The sequence below is a fragment of the Dendrobates tinctorius genome, unplaced genomic scaffold (genome assembly GCF_039654945.1).
Source record: "Dendrobates tinctorius isolate UK_male_01 unplaced genomic scaffold, ASM3965494v1 ptg000039l, whole genome shotgun sequence".
Classification (NCBI taxonomy): domain Eukaryota; kingdom Metazoa; phylum Chordata; class Amphibia; order Anura; family Dendrobatidae; genus Dendrobates; species Dendrobates tinctorius.
The window spans coordinates 62924967-62952685 of record NW_027361707.1 but is presented as its reverse complement, the minus strand read 5'-3'; positions in this window follow the sequence as shown (position 1 = coordinate 62952685).

The following is a 27719-nucleotide window of genomic DNA, read 5'->3' as shown; positions in this document are numbered from 1 at the left end:
AAAAGTAAAAAAAAAAAAATGTTTAAAAATAAAAAAAAATTAAAAAAACCTAAAAGTTCAAATCACCCCCCTTTCGCCCCAATCAAAATAAAACAGTAAAAAAAAAATCCCACATACACATATTAGGTATTGCCGTGTTCAGAATCGCCCGATCTATCAATAAAAAAAAGCATTAACCCAATCGCTAAATGGCGTAGCGAGAAAAAAATTCAAAACGCCAGAATTACGTTTTTTTGGTCTCCAAGACATTGCATTAAAATGCAATAACGGGCGATCAAAAGAACGAATCTGCACAAACTTGGTAACATTAAAAACGTCAGTCCAGCACGGAAAAAATAAGCCCTCACCCGACCCCAGATCATGAAAAATGGAGACGCTACGGGTCTCGGAAAATTACGCAAATTTTTTTTTTTTTTTTTTTTTTTTTAGCAAACTTTGGAATTTTTTTTCACCACTTAGATAAAAGAGGCCATAGACATGTTTGGTGTCTATGAACTCGTAATGACCTGGAGAATCATAATGGCAGGTCAGATTTAGCATCTAGTGAACCTAACAAAAAAGCCAAGCAAAAAACAAGTGTGGGATTGCACTTTTTTTGCAATTTCACCGCACTTGGAATGTTTTTCCCATTTTCGAGTACACGATATCGTAAAACCAATGATTTCATTTAAAAATACAACTCGTCCCGCAAAAAATAAGCCCTCACACGGCCATATAAACGGAAAAATAAAAAAGTTATGGCTCTGGAAAGAAGGGGAGGGAAAAATGAAAATGTAAAACCAAAAATAGCCCTGGTCGTTAAGGGGTTAAGTCGCCGACCTCGTGGCCGACCTCATCCTAGGGTCGGGTTTCGTTTCATGAAACCCGACTTTGCCAAAAGTCGGCGACTTTTGAAAATACCCGTTTCGCTCAACTCTAGTTACCAACCTCTCTGGTTTTCTGACTTAGCTTGTTTTGTTTTTTCCTCCTCGGTGACCCATTCATAACAGAATCACCAGCCATACCGCAGATTCTAGGGTACTCAAAAGCAGGAAAAAGTTGTTAAAAAAGAAGAAAAAAAGGGTCAGAATTTTTTTTTTTATGTATTTTTTCCTCTTTTTTTTTTTCTGCGGCCGTAGGAGGATTTTTTTTTCCTAATGGAGATTAAGCAATTGTCTGATCGTGTGGAGCAACTTGCTGCTGAAGTGCAGGGAATTTCCACCCACCTCATTCAGTCACATACTGCTTAACCTAAGATCCGTACTCGCGTACTCCTGATGTGTTTCCTGGGGATCGGCCTAAATTTCAGAATTGTAAGAATAATTGTAAATTACTTCTTGCCTTGAAGCCTAACTCATCGGGGAGCTCTGTGCAGCAGGTTAAAATTGTCATCTCCTTGCTGTGCGGCGATCCCCAGGATTGGGCTTTTTCCCTGACACCTGAAAATCCTATTCTGACTAATGTGGATGCATTTTTTCAAGCCTTGGGGTTGTTGTATGATGAACCTAATGCTGTTGATCAAGCTGAGAGAACCCTGTTGGCATTAAACCAGGGTCAGGATTCTGCAGAGTTATATTGTCAAAAATTCTGAAAGTGGCCTGTCATTACTACATGGAATGATAGTGCATTGGCAGCTCTCTTTCGGAAGGGTTTATCAGAGACCGTAAAATATGTTATGGTGCGATTTACTGTTCCCTCTGGTCTGGATGATTCTATGTCATTAGCCATTCAAGTTGATCGGCGTTTACGTGAACGTAAAACTACAAGGGAGGCGCTGCCACCTTTTGAACAAACGTCTGAACCTATGCAATGTGATGGGGTTTTGTCTAGGGCACAATGTCAGGAGTTTAGAAGGCGCAATAAGCTGTGTTTTTTCTGTGGAGACGCCTCTCATACTATTTCTGTCTGCCCTAAATGAGAGAAACGCTTTGCACACACATTTGCTGTGGGCAGTGTACAAACTAAATTCCTTTTGGCAATTAATCTGATCTGCTCCTTATCCACATTTTCCACTAAGGCTTTTGTGGATTCAGGAGCAGCGTTGAATCTGATGGATTTGGACTTTGCTAGACGTTGTGGTTTTTCTATGATGCCTCTGCGGATGCCTATTCCTTTGAGGGGTATTGATGCTATTCCTTTGGCGGAGAATAAACCTCATATTTGGAGCCAAGTGATAAGGCGAGTTGCCCCAGACCACCAAGAAAATTGTAAATTTTTTGTGCTGCATAATTTGCATGATACTATTGTTCTAGGTTTTCCCTGGTTGCAAACTCTTAATCCAGTTTTGAATTGGGAAATCTTGGACTGTAGTGAGTTGGGGTTGTCAGTGTGTTCTTAGGGATGCTCCTGTTTTCTCCACCTCTCCTCAGTCTCATGATATTACTGATTATCTGGCCAATTTTTCTCATGTATTTAGTGAGAGTAAGTCTGCGTCTTTGCCTCCTCATAGGAGTTATGACGGTGCAATTGAGTTGATGCCTGGGTGTAAATTTCCCAAGGGTCGGCTTTTCAACTTATCAGTACCCGAACATGATGCTATGCGATCCTATATTAAGGAGTCATTGGAGAAGGGTAATATTAGACCATCCTCGTCACCTTTAGGTACTGTTTTTTTCTTTGTGGCCAATTAAGACCATGTATTGATTATCATTCCCTTAACAACATGACAGTTAAATATCAGTACCCGTTACCTCTGATGTCTGATTTATTCTCCAGAGTTAAGAGTGCCTGCTGGTTTACTAAGCTTGACCTCAGGGGGGCGTAGAATCTTATTCGCATCAAGCATGGGGATGAATGGAAGACGGCGTTTAATACTCCGGAGGGACATTTTGAGTACCTGGTGATGCCTTTTGGGCTCACTAATGCCCCTTCTGTCTTCCAGTCCTTTATGAATGATATTTTCCGTGACTTTGTGGATAAGTTTTTGATCATCTATCTGGATGATATTTTGATTTTTTCTATTGATTGGGATTCTCATGTGGAACACGTCTGGACTGTGTTCCGGATTTTGAGGGAGAATTCCCTGTTTGTTAAGGGATCGAAATGCCTCTTTGGTGTACAGAGGATTTCATTTTTGGGATTTATCTTGTCTCCGTCGACTATTGAAATGGACCCGGCCAAGGTACAGGCCAACTATGATTGGGTTCAGCCTACTTCTTTGAAGGCTCTCCAGAAGTTTTTGGGTTTTGCTAATTTCTATCGTAAATTTATAGGTAATTTTTCTGGTTTAGTCAAACCACTGACTGATCTGACCAAGAAGGGCGCTGATGTGCTGAATTGGTCTCCTGAGGCTGTCTCAGCATTTCAGGAGCTTAAGCGGAGATTTACTTCAGCTCTGGTTTTACGGCAACCTGATATCTCACTTCCATTTCAGGTGGAGGTAGTTGCTTCTGAGATTGGTGCAGAAGCTGTTTTGTCCCAAAAAGAGCCTGTGACTTCTAAGATGAATCCCTGTGCCTTCTTTTCTCAAAAGTTCTCCCCATCTGAACGCAACTATGACATGGGGAATCGGGAATTGTTGGCCATGAAATGGGCATTTGAGGAGTGGAGACATTGGTTGGAGGGAGCTAGACATCAAGTTGTGGTCCTCACCAATCACAAGAATTTGATTTATCTGGAGTTGACCAAATGCTTGAATCCTAGACAGGTTAGATGGGCCTTGTTTTTCATGTGTTTTAATTTTGTGGTCTCTTTTCTTCCGGGCACTAAGAATTTTAAGGTAGATGCCCTTTCTAAGAGTTTATTTGCCGATTATCTTAATGTGACCATGCCTACTACCCTCCTAGGTGAGGTGGTAGTTCTTTCTGCCCTTTCGCCCAATTTGAGACGCGCCCTGGAAGAATTTCAGGAGGATAAACCTGAGCGTTGCCATATGGCAAAATTGTATGTTCCTGACCAGTGGAGAAAGAGAGTGATGTCTGAAATTCATTGCTCCGCATTGGCTGGTCATCCAGGTATTTTTGGTACCAGAGATTTGGTGAGTCGATCTTTTTGGTGGCCCGCCTTATCTAGTGATGTCAGGAATTTTGTACAGTCCTGTGGGACTTGTTCCCCGTCTAAACCCTGTTCTCGTTCTAGTGGGTTGCTGATGCCCCTGCCGGTGCCCAAGAGGCCATGGACCCATATCTCAATGGATTTTATTTCTGATCTTCCTGTCTCTCAGAGAATTACTGCTATCTGGGTGATTTGTGATAGATTTTCAAAGATGGTCCATCTTGTACCACTCCCAAAGTTGCCATCTTCCGCTGAGTTGGTGCCCTTGTTTTTACAACAGGTGGTTCGGTTACATGGGATTCCTGAGAACATTGTTTCCGACAGAGGAGTCCAGTTTGTTTCCAGATTCTGGAAAGCCTTTTGTTCCAATCTGGTAATACAGTTATCCTTCTCCTCCGCGTTTCATCCCCAGACCAATGGACAGACTGAGAGAACAAACCAGACCTTGGAGTCTTATTTAAGATGTTTTATATCTGCTGATCAGGATGATTGTGTCTCATTTTTGCCCTTGGCCGAATTTGCGCTGAACAATAGAGCCAGTTCTGCGACTTTGATTTCACCCTTTTTCTGTAATTTTGGGTTTCATCCTCGATTCTCTTCAGGGCAAGTGGAATCTTCGTCCTACCCAGGTGTGGACACTGTGGTTGAGAGAATGCAGCTGATATGGGACCAAGTGGTGGATAAGTTGTCACTCTCTCAGTAAAAGGCCCAGCGATTTTCCAACCGGCATAGGACCATTGGTCCCTGGTTTAAAGTGGGTGATATGGTTTGGTTGTCGTCTAAGAATATTCCTATGAAGGTTGCATCTCCAAAATTTAAGCCAAGATTTATTGGCCCTTATAAGATTTTGGAGATTCTTAATCCTGTTTCTTTTTGATTGGCTCTTCCAGTTGCGTTCAAGATCCATAACGTATTTCACAAATCTCTGTTGAAGAGGTTTGCTGAGCCAGTGGTTCCTATGGCAGCACCTCCTGACCCTGTGTTGGGTGAAGGCAATGTGGAATATGAGGTAGAGAAAATATTGGATTCTTGTTTGGTTAGACGGAGACTCCAGTATTTGGTCAAATATAAGGGTTATGGCCAGGAGGATAATTCTTGGGTCTCTGCCTCTGATATTCATGCCAATAGATTGGTTAATGCTTTTCACCGGGCCCATCCTGACAGGCCTGGTGGCGTGGATGAGGGTTCGGTGACCCCTCCTCAAGGGGGGGGTACTGTTGTGAGTTCATTTTCTGGTCAACCATTTGTGAGTTCTCTTTCCAGGCTCCCTCTGGTGGTATCAGGAGGTAGTGAGGCTGATTTAATCAGTGGAGATCTGCCACCTGATAAGGAGGATGACTATTGGACCACAGGAATCTCAGACTGGATTTAAGACAGCTGGCACCCTATTCTGGTGCTGGTGATTCCTTCTGGCTTGTCAGGTCTTGGTTCTCAGCTCTGTTACAATCAGCTCAAGCTAAGTTTTTCTGCTAATGCTCACACTTGATTTTGTTGGTCTATTCAGTTTTTTTGTGTGGTTAGCCAGCCCCGGCTGGGGGCTGAGCTGAATTTCCACTCTTATTTATCAGTATTTTGCCAATTTGCTTTTTGTCCCTTACTAGATCTGTCTCTTTTTGCTGTCTCAAAATATTTCAGAGTGCTGATATAGTGGGTTTTGTTATCAGAAGTGTTGGACATTATTTTTGTAGGGTTTTTGGCAGATTGCAGACAGTGTCTTTCCTTTCCTATCCTTTCTAGTTAGTTTGGGCCCCATCGTTTGCTCAGCCTATTTTCCTGCCTGTGTTTGTGTTTTCATCTTGTTTCACCATCAATACATGTGTGGGGGCTGTCTTTCCTTTGGGGTCTGCTCTGGGGCAGTTAGTTTTCCCCTTTTCTTGCTTTATGCTTATTTAGTCCTCCGGCTGTGACGAAGTGTCTATGTTCATCGTAGGAACGCTCCATGGCTGCGGCTAGTTGTGTGGTTAGGATCAGGGATCTGCAATCTGCATAGTTACCAACCTCTCTGGTTTTCTGTGACTTAGCTTGCTTTGTTTTTTCCTCCTCGGTGACCCATTCATAACAGATTCCCCTCCCTCTGATTTTACGTGTTTGGATAGGGAACTAGTGATAGAGTCATTGCCAGTCAGTGGCAAGCTACCGGCCACAGTGCACATCCTCCACAGTGCTATCGTCCGACAGTGTGCCAGCTACCGGGCATTGTCGTTTTGTGGTAGTGTCTGCCACCACACTGCAGTCAGCAGTACTTTTTGGCGTCCACGGTTGTGACGCCGCACGCACGGTAGGTCTAGACGGACGCGGACCCCATGTCTTGGGCCCAAGTCCTGTAACCATATACTGTGCGTGCATTCCACTGAGTCCTGTGACATCAACAGGCTCGGCCTTTGTATTTAATGCCTCAGCGTCTCTGTGAAGAAACAGAGACCGCCCAGCACACTCCGGGTGACGTTTAACCCGCGTGCGCTTATACCGCCATATTGGGCATCTGCCATTAACTAGCAGCAGTGTAACGCCTTCTGCAAGGTGGACCCCGGGTGGCGAAGGCACTTATTATTATTTATTATTTAGTGCATTCCGCCATCCCTAACACCAAGCGCAGACAATGGCACCCCAGACCAGAGCGGGGCCGTAGATTCAGCAAATAATGAGGGCCCCCAGTCTAGCATTTCTTTGGGGGCTATGCTAGGCAACCTGCCTAGGTTCTCCGGCTCCAGCACCATGCTGTGGAGCAGGACAGAGCATATGCAAGGGCTATTCCGAATGCATCCGATGACCCCTGACCTGGAACCTGAGGTAGCTCTCATGGTGTTAGATGGGGAGGCCCGGGATTCAGTAACATTAAGGTCCCCGGGACACCGCAACACCTTTGCTAGGGTCTTGCGGATTCTGGAAGCGACCCATGGGGATCCAACAAATGTGGGAGAGTCGAATGCAGGGAGAGGGGGAGACCATCACCCAGTATATGAATGTCCTCCAGGAGTTATACACCACCATCGAGCGGCAGGATGGCATAGGGGTAGGACGTGACCTGTTAGTGACTGGACTCCGAGACCCGTTAATAAAGCAGGTGTTACGGGAGCAGGTCCGAGTGAACCTACGTATGGCCTTCTCTGAGATGGGGAGTCAGGCGCGTGCTCGAGAGCAGGAGAAGGGGATGGCGGTCCCTGTGGGGAAGGTCCGGAGTGTGGAGGCCTCCGTAAGCACTGTTGGTGATCCCCAATGGACAGAAGAGATGAAACAAGAGCTGAAGAACATCAGGGGCGAGTTGGCCGAATTGAAAAGAAGGACCGAGTTCACGACTGGTAGGCCTAGTTTCAATCTCGGGCCCTGGGGACCTCGCAATGCCTGGAGTGGCCGGCCTTTGCAGCCCCAGTGCTATGAGTGCGGGGCAATTCCCACTCGCACTGTGCACCGTAATATGTTGCGGCCCTTTACATCCACCGACTCCATGCGACCTGAGCCTACTCCTCTGGTCCCCGAACCACTGCCAACGGTCTAGGACCTGGATGACGAAGAAGATTTCCCAGCAGTACCCACGGGCCCTCCAAGAAATGATATCCCAGTAGGCTCAGTCAGCCCGCCAAAACTGACCAGCCCACCACCTTCCACCACCCCAGAAAGCTCCACCACAGTCGAACTAAGACGCTCTGAGCGGTCAACAGCTGGCAAACCCCCTGAATGTTATGAACAGGACCAGTTCATATGGCAACAAGAACTTTCGTCTCCAAAGGCCAACCGGAGCCTACTAAGGCCCTCGCCCGAGGACTGGTGAGCATACAGGATGGAGGAGTGTAGGAGGAAGGGCCCCCACCGAGTGTCCGGGCTGAAACCAAGGGGACCATCATCTTGGTTCCTAGGGGGTCTGTTTCGGGAGAGCAGAGTTAGGAGAAGGACCGCTGAGACAGACAGGACAGTTGGGGGAGGAGCCTATATAAAAGGGGCGGAGGACGCCAGTCAGAGTGAGTCAGCAGAATGGGAGAGAAGGAGCAGGAGACCGAGGAAGTGCCAGGGAGCCAGAACCACTAGCAGTAACCAGAGAGGAGGACAGCGACAGAAGGGAGACTCACGGTGGTCTGCAGGGAGACGGCGCCGAGCCGACAAACAGAAGACTGTCCCTTCACTCCAACCTGCTGCTGTTGCCGCATTACTCCGACTCGAGGCTGCGGCCTGCCCGCAGCCACCCGTGGCCATTGCCACCTCACTCCAGCCCACAGCTGCTGCCTGCCCGCAGTCACCCATGGCCGTTGCCGCCTCACTCCAGTCTGCTACCGCTCCACTCCCGACCGTGGCTGCAGCTTGTCCATTGCTGCCTGCAGCCGCCACCGCCCCGCTCCAGTCCATGGCAAGGGCGGAGCTGTCCCCCGCAGCGGGTTCCCTAGTGCAGCCACTGGCTGTGCCGTGGCCGACCAACCGCCACTCAGCACTGCCGCTGCCCGCCCCTGTTTGGTTCCTGTGTCCTCGACTCTCCCACTCCTCGGCGGTGTTCCACTGCCTCTGCTGTGGGACACTCCGCCAAAGAACTCTTCCGGGCCTGTTGTGCCCCTGTTTCGCCTGGGCGTCGGAATGCCCGAAGACTACGCCAGATCCTCAGCAGCTGGGCCCAGCGGCTGCGATGCCGAAGCACCATCGTCCGGGACACCGAGGGACGTCCAGACGGATAAGTGACACAATATAACTAAGGACCTGTAGTCAGCCATACATCTGCCCTATAGTGACCGGCCTTTGTCGGAGTAGTTGTGTTCTCATAACCAGTGTTTGCTTGTGTTGGGTCCCTGCGAGGACAATTTCTGTTATCTTGTTTGGTTGCTTAGGATAGCCCTACCAACATCAATCTATAAAAGTTACTACCTAAAGCTCAATCTCGCATCTCGTCACTGCATCCCGTGTACCTGCCATAACCACACATGAAACAGGATAAACGCCTCCCCCAAAAGAAATTCATGAATTGCTAGATTTTTGTCGTTCTGCCTCCTAAAAATCAGAATAAAAAGTGATAAAAAAGTCACGTGCCCGAAAATGGTACCAATAAAAACATCAACTCGTCCCGCAAAAAACAAAATATGGAAAATTATAGCTCTCAAAATATGGTGATGCAAAAACTATTTTTTGCAATAAAAAGCGTCTTTTACTTTAGTGTGTGACAGCAGCCAAACATAAAAACCCGCTATAATGCCTCTTTCACACGTCCTGATATTTCCGGTACCGGACATGTCAGTGTCTGTGGGTGTAATACTTGCACCACACGTGTGGCATACATGTGCCACATCAGTGTCAGTAACTCAAGGACGGGTGCCAAGGATGACGCGTTACAGTACGCGCTGTTCCCCAGTGCTGGGTGCTGAACATGGCTCTCATCATTCTCACCTGCTCTGCCGGCTATCGATGAGAGCAAAGGAAAATGATGAGAGTTACATTTAAGTAATAAAAGAGACAGTAGGCGGCAGCTGATGGGACTATTACTCCCATTAGCCTACCCCTGCAGGCTTGTAAGGGGCCATGGATATTGACCCCCCAGCCTAAAAATAGCAGCCTGCAGCTGCCCAGAAAAGGCACTTCTATTAGATGCACCAATTAAGGCACTTTCCCGACTCTTCCCACTTGCCCTGTAGCAGTAGCAAGTGGGATTCATATTTGAGGGGTTGATGTCACCTTTGTATTGTCCGATGGCATCAAGCCCACCACCAGCTTACCAGCCTGAGAATACCAATCCCCAGCTGTGAGTTTTGTCTGGCTAGTTATCAAAAATAGGGAGGAACCCACTCCTTTTTTAATTACCATATTTATTTACAGAGCAGGAGCCGCAGATGAATACTCCCATCCACCGCTCTTGCTGTCACTGTTATTAGCAGCAACAGGGATAGGCTGATGGGAGTAATATTCCCATCAGCTGCTGCCTGCTGTCTCTTTTATTACTTAAATGTAACTCTCATCATTCTCCCCTGCTTGTGCCAATCGCCGGCAGAGCAGGGGAGAATGATGAGAGCCGTGTTCACCACCTAGTGCTGGGGAACAGCGCTTACTGTAATGCTTCTTCCCCGGCAATGATACGTTTCACTTTGATGACATCCATGTGTGTTATGCGTATGCACATGTGCTGGATGCTTTATGGCCCGTGCTGACATTAAAAAATGGACATGTCAGTGTGTTTTGCCCATGGACACATGGTCCTTGGAAACACACTGACATGTGCACACACCCATTCACTTGAAAAGGCAAAGAGCGCTCCATTCCTCCCAAGTTTCTCTGCATGGCTAAGCAGCACTGCACAGCCAGATAAGGGGTACTGCCACATTCAGTAGAAATTGTGGGACAAATTTTGCTGCCATTTTTACCCACTCGTTGTGTGAAAATGTAAAATTTTTGACTAAAACAAAATTTTGGTGGTAAAAATGTAGTTATTTTGTACTCACTGCCCAATGGTATAAAATTCTGTGACACACCCATGGTGTCAATATGATCAATGAACCTCTATATGAATTCATTGAGAGGTGTAGTTTGTAAATGGGTCACTTATGGGGGAGTTCTGCTGTTTTAGGACCTCATGGGCTCTCCCAGTGGGTCATGGCACCTGCAAAGCACAATAGTAAAATCTGAATCTGGTGCTGCTTGCCTTCTGAGCTCTGACATGTGCCCAAACAGTGGTTTACCCCCACATATGGGGTATCATCGTACTCAGGACAAATTGCACAATAACTTTCAAGGTCCAAATCCTTCTGTTAACCTTGGGAAATTAAAAAATTTGGGTGAAAAATCATTTTTGTGGAAAAAATAAGATTTTTTATTTTTACGGCTCTACGTTATAAACTTCTGTGAGGCACTTGGGGGTTCAGAGTGCTCACCACACATGTAGATATGTTCCTAAGGGGGTCTAATTTCCAAAATGGTGTCATTTATGGGGGGTTTCCACTGTTTAGGCACATCAGGGTCTCTCCAAATGTGACATGGCATCCAATTTTAATTCCAGCCAATTTTGCGTTCAAAAAGTCAAACGGCGCTCCTTCCCTTCCAAGTTCTGCCATGCACCCAAACAGTGGTTTACCCCCACATATTGGGTATCAGCGTACTCAGAAAAAAATGTACAGCAAATATTGGGGTCCAGATTCTCCTGTTACCCTTGGGAAAATAAAAAAATTGGATCTGGATAATTTTTTTGTGAAAAAAGTTAAATGTTCATTTTTTTAAACATTCCAAAAATTCCTGTGGAGCACCTGAAGGGTTAATACATGTCTTGAATGTGGTTTTAAGCAGCTTGAGGGGTGTAGTTTTTAGAATGGTGTCACTTTTGGGTATTTTCTTTCATATTGACCCCTCAAAGTCACTTCAAATATGATGTGGTCCCTTAAAAAAATGATGTTGTAAAAATTAGAAATTGCTGTTTAACTTTTTTACCCTTATAACTTCCTAACAAAAAAATTGGTTCCAAAATTGTTCTAATGTGAAGTAAACATATGGGCAATGTTACTTATTATGTATTTTACGTGCCATATCTCTGTGATTTAAGGGCATGAAAATTCAAAGATGGAAAATTGCAAAATTTTCAAAATTTTTGCCAAATTTACATTTTTTCCACAGATAAATGCAAGTCACATCAAAGAAATTTTACCACTATCATGAAGTACAATATGTCACAAGAAAAATTTGTCAGAGTCACCAGGATCCATGGAAGAATTCCAGAGTTATTACCTCATAAAGGGACAGTGGTCAGAATTGTAAAAATTGGCCTGGTCATTAACATGCAAACCACCCAGGGGATAAGGTCAGGCAAGTTTGCTGGCCAAATAAGCACAGTGATACTGTTGCTTTTAAATCAAGTATTGGTGCTTTTGGCAGTGTGGACAGGTGACAAGTCCTGCTGGAAATTGAGAGTTCCTACTCCAAAAAGCTTGTCTGCAGAGGGAAGCATGAAGTGCTCTAAAATTTCCTGGTAGACAGCTCGGCTGACTTTGGTCTTGATAAAACACGTGGACATACACCAGCAGATGACATGGTTTACCAAACTATCACTGATTCTGGAAACTTCGCATTATACCTCAAGCAGTTTGGATTGTGTGCCTCTCCACTCTTCCCTCAGACTCTGGGACCATGATTTCCAAATGAAATGCAAAATTTACTTTTTTATGAAGTCAACACCTTGGACCACTGAGCAATAGTCCAGTTCTTTCTCTCCTTGGCCCTGGTGAGACGCTTCTGTCGTTGTCTATTTGTCATGAGAGGCTTGACACAAGGAATGTGATACTTGTAGACCTTGTCCTGGATATGTCTGTGTGTGGCAGCTCTTGAAGAAATGACTCCATCAGCAGTCCACTCCATTGTGATTCTCCCCAAAATTTGTGAATGGCCTTTTCTTAACAATCCTTTCAAGGCCATGGTTATCCCCTTTGCTTGTGCACCTTTTTCTACCACACTTTTTTCTTCCACTCAACTTTCCATTAATATGCTTGGATAAAGCAGTCTGCGAACAGTCAGCCTAATTAGCAATGACCTTTTGGGGTTTACCCTCTTTGTGGAGTGTGTCTTGTGGACATGTGTTAAGTCAGCAGTCTTTCCCATGATTGTGGAGCCTACTGAAACCCCCGGAGCTTTTTTCGATTTTTCGTTTTTGTTTTTCGCTCCCCTCCTTCCCAGGGCCATAACTTTATTATTTTTCCGTCAATATGGCCATGTGAGGGCTTATTTTTTGTGGGACGAGTTGTACTTTGAATGACAACATTGGTTTTAGCATGTCATGCACTTGAAAAAGGGAAAAAAATCCAAGTGCTGTGAAATTGCAAAAAAAGTGCAATCCCACATTTGTTTTTTGCTTGGCTTTTTTGCTAGGTTCAATAAATACACAAACTGACCTACCCATATGATTCTGCAGATTATTATAAGTTCATAGACACCAAACATGTCTATTTTCTCTTTTGTCTAAGTGGTGAAAAAAAATTCCAAACTTTGCTTTAAAAAAAAATGCGTAATTTTCTGAAACCCGTAGCGTCTTCATTTTTCATGATCTGGCACCAAGTGAGGGCTTATATTTTTTGTGACAGGCTGACGTTTTTAATGATACCACTTTTGTGCAAATATGTTCTTTTGATCGCCCGTTATTGCATTTTAATGCAATGTCGCAGCGACCAAAAAAAAAGTAATTCTGGCGTTTTAAATTTTTTTCACATTACGCCGTGTAGAGATCGGGTTAATGCTTTGTTTATTGATAGATCGGGCAATTCTGAACGCAGCGATACCTAATATGTGTATGTGGGATTTTTTTTAATAGTTTTATCTTGATTGGGACAAAAGGGGGGTGATTTGAACTTTTAGGTTTTTTTAATTTTTTTATTTTTAAACATTTTTTTTTTAATTTTGGCATGCTTCAATAGCCTCCATAGGAGGCTTGAAGCATACACAACTTGATCGGCTCTGCTACATATGGGCGATGAGCAGATCGCCCATATGAAGCAGATTTGCTGCAGTGCTTTCAGCGCCGACCACCGGGAGGTGCTGAAAGCCACCTGCCTGGAACAACCATAGAGGTGTCTATGAGACCTCTGGTTGTCCAGGCAATGTGACGCCGACCCTCTATCACGTGCCGGGGGTCGGCAATGAGCTAATTTCCGGCCCGGTGTCTGGAAACGCTAGTTAAATGCTCGATGTCAACGCTTGACAGCGAGATTTAACTTGTTAATAAGCGCGGGCGGACAGCGATTCCGCTCGCGCCTATTGCAGGCACATGTCACCTGTTCATAACAGCTGACATGTCGCGGATTTGAGGTGGGCTCACCGCCGGAGCCCACCTCAAAGCAGGGGAGTCCGACTGCTGACGTACTATCCCATCAACGGTCGGAAAGGGGTTAAACACTTAGGAAGCCTTTGCAGGTGTTTTTTGTTAATTGTTCTAATTTACTGAGATAATGACATTTGGGTTTTCATTGGCTGCAAGCCATAATCATCAACATTAACAGAAATAAACACTTGAAATAGATCACTATGTTTGTATTGACTCTATATAATATATGAGTTTCATTTTTTTGCATTGAAGAACTGAAATAAATTAACTTTTTGATGATATTCTAATTTTGTGCAAAGTACCTCTACATGGTGACTCAGTGCCTGCCTCTATTGCTTTGTGGACTTGGGTTCCAATTTCAACAAGAACAAGTTGAATGGAGTTTGAATTGTCTCCCTTTTTCTGTAGGTTTATTCTGGGTACTTCAGTTGCTTCCTACATTGCAAAAACATGCTGATAGGGACTATAGATTGTGATCTGCACTTGTGACAGGAATAATAATGTTTGCAAATTGCTGTGTAATATGATGCCACTATATAAGCACGCCTAATAATTTAATAATTCATCTAGGAGGCTGCTATAGTGTAGAAAATAACAATTTGATACACTGGCGATTTTAAAAGTTTTCCCAACTACAAAGAATGAAGAGGTCTGTAATTTTTATCATAGGTACACTTCAACTGTGAGAGACAGAAAATCACATTGCATAATTTTTAAATAATTAAATTGCATTTTATTGCCTGAAATAAGTATTTGATCACCTACCATCCAGCATGAGATAGGGAAAGGGGCCATTCAATATCCTTCAGACTGGGGCCCTAACTATTCCTGTTCACGAAGGTATATCTGAAGGTGAGGAGGCTTGAGGGTCGTGTCTCACTCTTCTACTGTTATTTCCTACACCCTCCCCATGAGACCCGTGACAGAAATGCTAGTGTATCAACACATAAGACAAACAGGGATACCATAACTGTAACACCCAAATAGGAATAGGACAAGGAGAAAAGCCTACACCCAAAAACAGCATACCATAATCTCCAGCAGGACTAAATGGTTTATAACTCAGCACAGCAACTTCAGTAAACCAGGAAGTAGAGATTTCACTGGCGAGGAAAAGAAAGCCTGGCCAGTTTTTATAGAGAGCGGGAATGACCAGATAAGAAGCAGCTGAGAGATGGAGCTGCATGTTTATAAACAGCATAGAAATGGTTGTTAACCTTTTCAGCACCAAAGGAAGCAAAATCCATTTAATATAGGACATGAAACAGAAAGGCTAATTGGATGTCCTGCGATTCACAATGCGTGATGACGTTTAACCCTTGATCTCCTGAAAGGACGTGACACACTTGTCACAAACACCCGTTAGTTTTTCCTTACGAAGCCCTCATATTTTGCATTCATTACCTGTATTAATTGCACCTGTTTGAACATGTTAGCTGTATAAAAGACATCTGTCCACACACTCAATCAATCATGGTCCAACCTCTCGACCATGGTCAAGATGAAAGTGCTGCCTAAAGACACCAGGAACAAAATTGTAGACCTGCACAAGGCTGGGATGGGCTACAGGACAATAGGCAAGCAGATTGGTAAGAAGGCAACTGTTGGCACAATTTATTTTTAAATTTGATAATTAAGAAACACAAGATGACTGCCAATCTTCATTCTGGGGCTTCATGTAAGATCTCGCCTCTTGGGGTATGGGTGATTCTGAGAAAGGTCAGGAATCAGCCCATAACTACTTTACACTCTACTGAAACTGCCCTCACTAAAGTCTCTAATGATCTACTAACTGCTAAATCTAATGGTCACTACTCCATGCTAATTCTCTTGGATCTCTCCGCAGCATTTGACACTGTGGATCATCAGCTCCTCCTTACTTCACTCCATCGACCTCAAGGACACCGTTCTCTCCTGGTTCTCCTCCTATCTCTCTGACTGTTCATTCACTGTATCTTTTGCTGGTTCCTTATCCTCTCATCTTCCCCTTACTGATGGGGTTCCTTAAGGATCTTTCCTAGGCACCCTCCTCTTCTCTTCGTATACTGCCCCATTGGTTAAACAATCAGTAGATTTGGTTTCCAGTACCATCTCTATGCTGATGACACCCAATTATACACTTCTCCCGATATCACGTCTGCCTTTTTATATAAGACCAGTGATTGTTTTACCGCTGTCTCTAACATCATGTCCTCCCTCTATCTGAAACTGAACCTGTCAAAACTGAACTCCTCGTGTTTCCTCCCTCTACTAACCTACCTTTGCTGGACATTGCCATCTCCGTATGTAGTTCCACCATTAATCCTCAGCAACATGCCCACTGTCTTGGGGTTTTACTTGATTCCATCATCAGAGACAGTTTTGGTCAACAACCCCCAGAGCCCCTACTCCCGACTTCCCAGCCCTCCACCTCCAAAACCAACTTCTCCACCATTACAGAAGATCGACTCTCCACTCTACTCTCAAGATCACATCTCACCACCTGTTCACTTGACCCGATCCCTTCCCACTTCATCCCAAACCTTACCACAGTCTTCATCCCAACCCTAACCCATCTCTTCAACCTATCACTAACAACTGGTGTTTTCCCCTCAAGCTTTAAACATGCCTCCATCACACCTATCCTCCAAAAGCCCTCTCTTGACCCATCCTCTGTATGTAGCTATCGCCCAATATCACTTCTCTCCTATGCCTCCAAGCTACTGGAGCAACACGTCTACCTTGAACTGTCCTCCCATCTCTCTTCTTGCTCCCTCTTCGACCGCTTACAATCTGGCTTCCGGTCACACCACTCCACTGAAACTGCCCTTACTAAGGTCACCAATGACCTCTTAACCACCAAGAGCAAGCGACACTACTCTGTCCTCCTCCTCCTGGACCTGTCGGCTGTCTTTGACACAGTGGACCATGCCCTATTATTACAGACCCTCTCATCCCTTGGCATCACAGACTTGGCCCTGTCCTGGATCTCATCATACCTAACAGACCGGACATTCAGCATCTCCCACTCACACACCACTTCCTCACCTCGCCCCCTATCTGTCGGAGTCCCACAAGGTTCAGTCCTAGGACCCCTGCTCTTCTCCATTTACACCTTTGGCCTGGGACAGCTCATAGAATCTCATGGCTTTCAGTATCATCTCTATGCTGATGACACACCGATCTACATCTCTGGACCAGATATCACCTCCCTACTAACCAGAATCCCTCAATGTCTGTCCACTATTTCATCCTTCTTCTCCACTAGATTTCTGAAACTTAACATGGACAAAACAGAATTCATCATCTTTCCCCCATCTCACGTGACCGCCCCAACGAACCTATCCATTACAGTAAATGGCTGCCCACTCTCCCCAGTCCCACAAGCTCGCTGCCTCGGGGTAATCTTTGACGCTGATGTCTCCTTCAAACCACATATCCAAGCCCTTTCCACTTCCTGCCGACTTCAACTCAAACGTATTTCACGAATCCGTTCATTCCTCAACCAAAAATCTGCAAAACCCTAGTCCATGCCCTCATCATCTCTCACCTTGACTACTGCAACCTCCTGCTCTGTGGCCTCCCCTCGAACACTCTCACACCCCTCCAATCTATTCTAAACTCTGCTGCCCGACTAATCCACCTGTCCCCCCGCTATTCCCCAGCTTCTCCCCTCTGTCAATCCCTTCACTGGCTCCCCATTGCCCAGAGACTCCAGTACAAAACCCTAACCATGACATACAAAGCCATCCACAACCTGTCTCCTCCATACATCTGTGACCTCGTCTCCCAGTACTTTCCTGCACGCAACCTCTGATCCTCACAAGATCTCCTTCTCTACTCCCCTCCATCTCCTCTTCACACAATCGCATACAAGATTTCTCTCTCGCATCACCCCTACTCTGGAACTCTCTACCACAACATATCAGACTCTCACCTACCATCGAAACCTTCAAAAAGAGCCTGAAGACCCACCTCTTCCGACAAGCCTATAACCTGCAGTAGCCACCGATTGACCAAACCGCTGCATGACCAGCTCTACCCTCGCCTACTGTATTCTCACCCATCCCTTTCAGATTATGAGCCTTCACAGGCAGGATCCTCTCTCCTCCTGTACCAGTTATGACTTGTATTGTTTAACATTATTGTACTTGTTTTAATTATGTATACCCCTCCTTACATGGAAAGCGCCATGGAATAAATGGCGCTATAACAATAAATAATAATAATAATAATAATTCCGAGCTTTCATTCACCCCCAACATCTGATCACTGGCTCGCTCATGTTATCTGCACCTCAAAAACATTTCTAGAATTCAACCTTTTCTTACTTTTGACTCTGCAAAAACTCTTAGGCCGGGGTCACACTGGAGTGAAATACGGATGATTGAGAGGCGCTAAAACCACGCATTACACACTGACAAATGATTCTCTATGCGGCAGCTCCCATCAGCCGTATATTTCTCGTCCATATTCTATGGTCCATGCCAATCACAGCATGCTGCGATTGTCAGCATACTATGCCTGTAGTACACCAATGCAAGTCTATGGATGCGCAAAAAATACACATTACACACGGACCACACATGTGACTTGCAAGAAATACGCAGGTCTTTTGGCAGGTGACAGGAAATGGGCCAATCCATCATCAGGAAGCTTAGACATGCTAATTAGCTCAAAAAGCGCTCCAAGCATCCAGGAAGTACGCCTCCACGGAGTCCTGCAGCGTCATGGCACCATACTTTCTCAATGTGGAGATGCTGATTGTACTAGTGCAGGAGCGCCCGGAAATCTGGTACCAACTTGATGCCCATTATGCCAACCGGGCAAGAAAGGATGCGTCATGGAGGCGTATATGTCGCCAGATGTTCCCCGATTTTTGTGATTGGCCACGTGAGGAGCAGCAGCAAATGAGTAAGTACAACCCAAAAAGTGTTTAAAATTACCTCACATCAAAAAAGGTATTTAGAATCAGCCCCCCCTTCCTGTGCTTGGCTTTTTTGCCTCATGAGGCGTGTAGATTTTTATGTGATCCATTGTTTTACACTGACATAACTTGGCCCAGGCCACAAGCTCCTCATCTTCCTAGCCATCCAAATTATTAAGTGTAGTTACTTGACACCTGAACTATTGTGACCCTGTGTATCTGGCCTGGATGCACCAATTATATATGCCACCCTGGGTAGAAAGCACACCCTAGAAGGCCACATGCCTAGGCTACTTGTAGGAAATTTTAGCAAGCAAATATGTGCAATTTAGAATATTTCCTGTCACATTGCAGTGGAAGATGTGGTGAGATGCTGGCACAGCATCTGCGACCAATACAGGCGGGAACGACAGCAGTGGCCCAGAAGTGGTGATGCGGGCCACACAAACCGAAAATATATTTATTATGATCGCCTCTCCTTCCTCGATCCAATTCTGGATCTGAGACCATAAGTAGATACCTCACACCACATTACACAGATACTTTACAGGGACAAAACTAATGTTTAGAATTTTGGCTCTGTTCAATTTCATAACAGAACTCAGTCCAAACATACGGAGAGAGAAACTGGCTCAGATACAGAGGACATAATTGATCCTGTGGCTGGAGGAGAAGAGGTGGCTCCTCTCCGAAAAACACAGTGCCTGCACCACAAACCCCACCACCAAAACTACATCCACAAGCATGTTTCCACATTTAGCCCACAGAAACTGATAAATTGCACCAACAGAGCATTCTTCAACATTTATCCCACGAAAGCTGATAACAAATTTCCCCCATAGAGCATGGTGCACAATACTCCCACAACTCCAAAATGTCTGCTCCAGTAAGGTACTGTCCAAATGCCACTGATGAAAAACTTGTACTATGATCTTGGATCGAGGTGGTAGTCCACTGTGGGGCTTGCTACTGGCAGTCCAGTAAAGCATTTCATCCACAGAGAATGTTTCCCCTTTTCCTCACAAAAGCTGATTAATTTCACTCCAACACATTGACCCATAGTACCCCAACAAGTAGAGATGCAGAGTACACACAGTTGCTTATAAACAAATAACTCCCACAGATATGGGTTAAAGAAAATACACAGTGGCTTTTGGCACAGTATTAACACAGATATAGTTGCCTAAGCATAGAAAAATATGTTTACGCACACATCACTCCCACCAATTCAGTTTAAGGTTATGAAAACTTTTGGCTACATACGGTAATATCACAGACACGGGAGCAAAGTACACGTAGAGAGTGTTTTTGTAAAACTGCACACACGCAAAAACTAATACTGTCTCTCATTACAGCTGCATCCTGTCCCTACACTAAGCAGAGAAAAATAGAAAATAAGAATTTTGAACCAGGAAGAACTGGTCCAAGTAGAGGAGGATGTGGAGGTGGATGTGGCGGTATAGGTGGAAGTAGAAAAGCCAACAAAGTTTTTTTTTTTTTTTATTTGGGCAAATGTAGTTGTAAACTGGATGGGCGCAGCTGTTATAAATGTCTAGTCATTCAAAGAGATGGACAACTACTATGGGATCCATGCCTGGTTCATTATTAGGAATGTTAGTTTCCCCACATTGGATGTTGAGAGGCTGATGTACCTGTCTGTAATGACACCCCTTACCGTGCTAAACACATATTCCAACAGTACACTTGCCACAGGGCAGGCCAGTACCTCCAAGGCATAGAGGGCAATCTCAGGCTATGTGTCCAATTTTGAGAACCATAAACAAAATGGGGCCGATACATTTGCTTGCACGTAGAGACGTTTGGAAATGTACTCTTCCACCATGTTGTTGTAATGCAGCCTTCTGATAATACGAACCATATCAGATGATGGTGTCAAATGTTATGGCATGCTCGTAAAGTTTTTCCACATTTCGGCCATGCTAACTTTGCCTTCTGAGGTGCTGACGTCACCCAACTGTGTTGACAATTTCCTCCTCCTCTACATTGTTGTTCAACTGACCACCCACTGTCAGTTGAGAAAGCTATTAGTAGTTTTTTACCAGTGTGTGCTTGCATTCATGCATTTTGCAATCTCTCTCCAATGACTGAACTAATGATGGTACTTTGTCCTTGAAGCGGGGATCCACCAGGGTGGCCATCCAGTAATCTGCACTGGTAACAATACGGGCAATCCAACAGTCATTCCGCAGGCACAGCAGCATGTATTGTCTCAGGTGTGCCAGGCTTTGCAGAGAAAATGACAAGCTGTCCTCGGTGGGAGGTATGTCATCTGGGTACTCTGTATCTCCCTAGTCATGCTACGCTAATGACCGTGAGCTGACCTGAGCGCCACCTTGGTTGGAAAACACTTGTTCCTCCTCCCCCACATACGTCTAGTCATGTCCCTCAAATAGAGAAGTTTTAGAACAGCCTGCTGTTATTTCCCCCTGGCTCTGGTCAAGTCGGTGGTGCAGGTCTTCCTGTCACTGAATGATGAGGTGGTGAAGGAAGAAGAGTAGGAGGACAAAAAGGAGGCAACCTGGTGAGATAAACATCCAGCAATACTAAATAGTGGTAAGACTTGAGCTAGAATGCATTTCACCTCTACCCCAGCTGCCACTACATTTATCCAGTGGGCAGTTAGGGAGATGCAATGTTCCTGGTACTGGTACATGAATCGGTAGTTATGTGGACCCTGCCACTGCTGACGTTGCACAGTAAACTCTTGATTTGGTGCCCCAACATGTTTGTGCAGGGCAGGGATGGCCTGCCTGGAAAAGTAGTGGTGGCTGGGAACATCGTGCTGCGGGACAGCCACTGACATCAGTTTTTTTAAAACTTTCCATCTCCACCATCCAGAATGGCAGCATTTCAAAGACCAGTAATTTATAGGTTCTGTAATTTAGGACCATGGCTCATGAGTGACTAGGTTGGCATCTCGTCTTTCTCTTGAGGATTTGGAGGATGGAAAGCTGAACTCTATCATGAGAAGGTGTGGAGATGCTTGGTTTCACTGGTGGTGGTTGTGATAATGCTGTGACATTCTTTCTTTGCGGGAAGGCAGAAGGACCTGTTGATTGTGAGTAGAAGGAAGAGGCTGATACAGCAGCAGAAGAGGGAGCAGGAGGAGGCTCAGATCTGTCATGCCTTTAGCCTTTAAAAGTGTGCACTCCGCTGCATCTCGTGCTTGGAATTCAGATGCCTCGTCATACGAGTGGTGCTCAGGTTCAGAATATTTATGCCTCTCTTCAGTGTCTGACAGCACAGTGTGCAAAACACCTGTCGCACATTCCCAGAGGAAATGCCATGCATTTTGAGCTGTCTTTGGTGTGCTTATATCAGCAATGCAGTGGCCAGTAGCAGTCTATGTACTGGCTAGGGGCTGCCCACTGTGCCGTGCCACCCTGCTCCTTCTTTTACTGTGCTCTTGTGGCAGCATGGCCACCTCATCTTCATCCAAACAGCGCACATCACAAGGATGGCCTCCACTGCATGTGGATTCTAGGACCTCATCATCCCATATCTGGGATTGATAAGGCTATGGTTAGATGGATTCATAACTGGCTGAGTGATCATAATCAAAAAGTGATAATAAATGGTTGCACATCCAAATGGAAGAGTGCTTCAAGTGGGGTACCACAAGGCTCTCTCCTGGACCCAGTTTTGTTCAACATTTTTTAAAATGATCTAGCTAAGGGAACAGAAGGTAAACTAATCAAATTTTCAGACGATTCAAAGCTAGGAGGGATAGCTAACATTAGAGAAGGCAGCAAAAGTATTCAGAGGGATATAGATATGTTTGGACAATGGGCAGTGACTAGTAGAAATGCATTTAATAGGGAGAAAAGCAAGATTCTACATCTGGACAAGAAAAATGAAAATTACATCTACAGAGTGGGAGAAATAGAACTAAGCAACAGCACCTGTGAAAGAGGTTTGAGTATACTAATAATTCACAGACTGCATATGAGTCAACAGTGTGATGCAGCAACAAACAAGGCAAACATTGGTTCTGGGATGTATTAAGAGATGCATAGTCTAGATCACATGAAGAAATTATCCCCCTCTATTCCTCCTTGGTCAAATGTCATCTGGAATACTGAGTCCAGTTCTGGGCATCACATTTAAAAAAAAGACATAGAAAAACAGGAGTAAGTTCAAAGAAGAGTTACCATGATAGTGAGGGGACTGCAAAAGTATGTCCTACAAGGAATGGTTAAAGGATCTGGGAATGTTTATCCTGCTAAAAAGCAGACTAAGAGGAGACTTAATAGCTGTCTACCAATATTTGAAGTGATGTCACATGGTAGACGGATCGTCCTTATTCTCATTTGCACATGGACACATAAGAAGCAATGGAATGAAACTGAAAGGGAGAAGATACAGATTAGATATTAGAAACAACTTTTTGACAATAGGGGTGATGAATGAGTGGAACAGGCTGTCATGAGAGGTGATGAGATAACCTTCAATGTTTAGTGAATCCTGCATTGAGGAGGGGGTTTGAAACAATGGCCCTGGAGGTCCCTTCCAACTTGATCCTATCATCCTTTGCATCATCTGCCAACAGCTCCTCAAACCTGCCCTCCATGCCATTCTGCACACTGAATAAAGATGCTGCTGTTGGCAACTTAGATTCGTCATCATCTGAAATGTTCTGGGGTGGTACACTGACAATGTGCACTAGCCCTCCCACATACTGATCATCCAACCTAACAAATTGTTGGGCATCAGTGCACTTAGTCTCTTCAACTTCTGGAGCAAGGACAGATGAATGAGCCATGGAACCCTAGCTAGTTGAGTCAACACAAAGCAGAAGACACTGCTGCATTACTTGGGGCTCACACTGCTTGGCTGATTTGCAAGGGGGTGATGAGGAAACGGTGTAACCATGGTTCTCAGGTGCCATCTGTGCACTTTCTGCACAGGCCCGGACTGCAAAACCATCTGGAGAAGATGACTGAATTGGCAAACACTTGTCAAATGAAGTTTAATAAAGATAAATATTGAGTATAGCACCTTGGATGGAGTAATCCTCTTGCTGCAGATACATTAAATGGTAGTGTACTCGGGGCTGCAGAACAATAGAAGGACTTGGGTTTTCTGGTTGCAAGTAAGCTGAGCAGCAATACTCAATGTCAAGCAGCAAACAAGATTTTAGGATGTACATAAAGTGAGATGAAACACCACAATCGCAACATATTGTTATTCTTTTAGAAATCACTGATGAGATCACATCAAGAATATGGGATTGAATTTTGGGCTCCACATTTTAACCCCTTAACACAGAGGTATTTTTGTTTTATGTTTTCGTTTTTCACTCCCCTTCTTCCCAGAGTCATAACTTTTTTATTTTTCCATCAATATGACCTTGTGAGGGCTTTTTTTTTGCGGGACGAGTTGCACGTGAAATTGCAAAAAAGTGAAATTCCTTACTTTTTTTGTTTGGCTTTTTTACTAGGTTCACTAAATGCTAAAACTGACCTGGCATTATGTTTCTTCAGGTCATTATGAGTTCATAGGCCCCAAACATGTCTAGGTTCTTTTTTATCAAAGTGGTGAAAAAAAATTTCAAACTTTATTAAAAAAAATTAATTGCACCATTTTCCGATACCTGTAGCGTCTCCATTTTTTGTGATCTCATGTTGGGTGAGGGTTTATTTTTTGTGTGCCGAGCTCACGTTTTTAATTATATCATTTTGGTTAGATATGATCTTTTGATCACCCATTATTGCATTTTAATGCAATGTCGCGGTGACCAAAAAAAACGTAATTCTGGAGTTTTAAATTTTTTTCTCGCTATGCCATTTAGCGATCAGGTTAATCCTTTTTTAATTGATAGATCGGCAATTGAGATAAACTTAAAACATAACTTTTAATATTAATATTGATAAAAGCTACCACAAGATGTAGTGAAGATAAATATAGAACTCACTAGATCTAATTGTCACAGACTATAACAAAAAGTGTCTGCATAAATATCAAAACAGACTACAAAATGTACATACATGTGACTATTCCAAGTCCCAGAATTTGAAAAGACCGGACAAAATACCATTGGTCCAAGACAATAGAACTTATGACCAAAATCTGCCAATGAACAACTGTGATGGACTCAGCTCCCGCTGAGCCCATTTTTTGAGTGGACCCTCTGGGTCATGGCACCCACCCACCGAGGGCGAGCTTACCTTGCGAGAATCCACCCCCTATACAGGGAGTGTCAGGGGCAAGACCAAGGGGGTGAGCCACCACGACTGCTGGAACCAGACGGCCGGCTCAGGAGACACTAGACGAGTGTCTGACGACAAGGACGAGCAGGAAGCAAGACGAGACAAGACGTAGGTGCAAGGTAACTTCATTAGAATAACTCAGGATCACATACAGTGTAAACAAGCAAAACGTGCAAGGTGCGCGTGTGGGCACGCCAAGGTCCATAGCATGGTACGTATCAGGAGGCACGCCTAGGTACGGGTAACGGCACGATGGCATCGGACTCCGGACTGCTGGCAACGATCGACATCATCAAGGCATCAGGCTGCGGACATCAGCTCCGGACGTCAGGCCGCAGTCATCCAGCTCATGATCTCTGGCAGCAATCGGCAGGTTCCGGGCATCCGGCAGGCAAACCAGGTTCCAGGCAAGGAGGCACGACAGATATCCGGGCATGGTGCGTGATAGCGAACACGCCGAGGTCCAAGGCTAGGTGCAAGGCAAGGTGCGTGTGTAGGGGACACGCCAGGGTTCAAGGCTAGGTGCAAGGCAAGGTGCGTGTGTAGGGGACACACCAGGATTCAAGACTAGGTGCGTGTGTAGGGGACACGCCAGAGTTCACAAAACGAGACAGGGTGCGTGTGTGGAGACACGCCAAGACACAAGACGGAGTGCGTGTGTAGAGACACGCCAAGGCACAAGACAGAGTGCATGTGTAGAGACACGCCAAGGCACAAGACAGAGTGCATGTGTAGAGACACGCCAAGGCACAAGGTACGAGACAGAGTCCTGAGCGTGCTAAGGGCACGCCAGGGTCAGGCGAGGCAAAGTCCTGCGCGTGCAGAGAGGCACGCCAGGAACAGGGTTCAAGGACCAGGCAAGACAGGAATCAGAGCAGAGCAAAGTTAACAAAGTGTTGTGCAAGAGTAGCACGAAAAGGCACAGTGCGAGAACCAGTGTGAGTGCAAGGGAGCACGGAGACCACAGCTGGGAGCGCCGGCAGGTGGTACTGACGATGGCAGTTGCAGGCGGGCACGACTAGAGGCGGCACCGCCGCGGGGCCACGCAGCCAGACCACTATAGCACTGGACGGGGCACGGCTGAGGCACACAGGCGAGCACGGCTAGAGGTGGCACGGCTGAGGCACACCAGGCAGGCACAGACGACCAGGCACATGCACGGAGCCACAAGGCAGGGCTAGGCAAAGACACAGGACAGAGACACATACAGACAGTACGGCAAAGCCTAGTGCGAAAAGTGCAAGGGCGCATGAAACATCAGGGACAATATAAAGAACAAGGCAGAGACCTGCGCATGCAGAGAGCATGCCAGGGACAGGAACAGTCTAGCAGCGGAGCGTAGGCTGAAGCCCAGAGCCGGGACAAGGCAGGGCCTTGGGACTAGACAGAGCACAGACGAGGCAGAGTCCTGCGCGTGCAGAGAGGCACGCCAGGGACAGGCGAGGCAGAGTCCTGCACGTGCAGAGAGGCACGCCAGGGACAGGCGAGGCAGAGTCCTGCGTGTGCAGAGAGGCACGCCAGGGACAGGCGAGACAGAGTCCTGCGCATGCAGAGAGGCACGCCAGGGACAAGCGAGGCAGAGTCCTGCGCGTGCAGAGAGGCACGTCAGGGACAGGCGAGGCAGAGTGCTGCGCGTGCAGAGAGGCACGCCAGAGACAGGCGAGGCAGAGTCCTGCACGTGCAGAGAGGCACGCCAGGTACAGAGACACGGAACAGAAGCAGACAAGGACTACAAGGCAAAGCAGAGCAGGGACAGAACATGGCACGAAGGACAACACAAGACATGGCACAAGACAAGAGACGGAATACGAGCGCGGAGCGTGTGCAGAGATGCACGACAGAGCAGAGTGCAAGGGCACAGAATAGAGGGAGTGCCCCACAGACCAAGCAGCCATGCAGGGACACCACACAATACTCAGGCCCAGAGCATAGGAAGGGGCGGCCTGATATAGGGCATAGCACCTCCTCTTCCAGGTCAGGATCAGGGGAGCACTTCCGGGTTCAGATCCACAGGATAACAGAGCGTAGTCACATGATCGGAGATCCAGACATGACGAGACGACTGCAGAATCAGTGCTGAAACCTAGACAGGTCACATGATCAGAGTTCCAGACATGACGAGATGATTACTGAACCAGACAGTGCAGGATCTTTAGGAAACGTCACATGATCAGCGTTCCAGACATAACGAGATGATTGCAGAACCAGACAGTGCAGGATCCAGGCAGGGACACATGATCAGGGACTCTAGACAAGACGAGAAGATCACAGAAGGCAGAGCAGAAATGCAGGCATCCCGCAGCTCAGACATGAGGCGAGTGTGCACACTGCTCTAGTGAACATGCAGGGCAGCAGACAAGATATGCACATGCACATCGCTCCAGGAGTTCTTGAGACAAAACAGACATGGCGGACATGACAGTAACTTCCTTGTTAAAGGTTATGAATTTAAACAATTTTCAATACAGAAAAGAAATAACCTCTGCCCTCTATGGGTTATCAAGGAAAATACCTGCTCATGCATTTTATGGAAACGTCATAAAAAAAATCAATAAACACAATTATAATAAATGGAATGATCTCACCACATATGTATGGAAGACGTCCGTTGTCAGATGTCCCATCTAGGTCATGTATGGTCATGAAAAAAGGGAAGAACATTCACCCTATTTTGCCCTGTAAGAGCTACTATATCCTGACCCCCATGACTCCCGCCCTGACAAGGGCAGTCCACATCTGACCCTCAAAATAGAAGCTCTATTATGTCCCTTTGCATCCCGACGTGTTTCATCAGTAAGTGACTCTTCAGGGGACCTATTAGCACTTGATGGGCATACTAATAAAATAA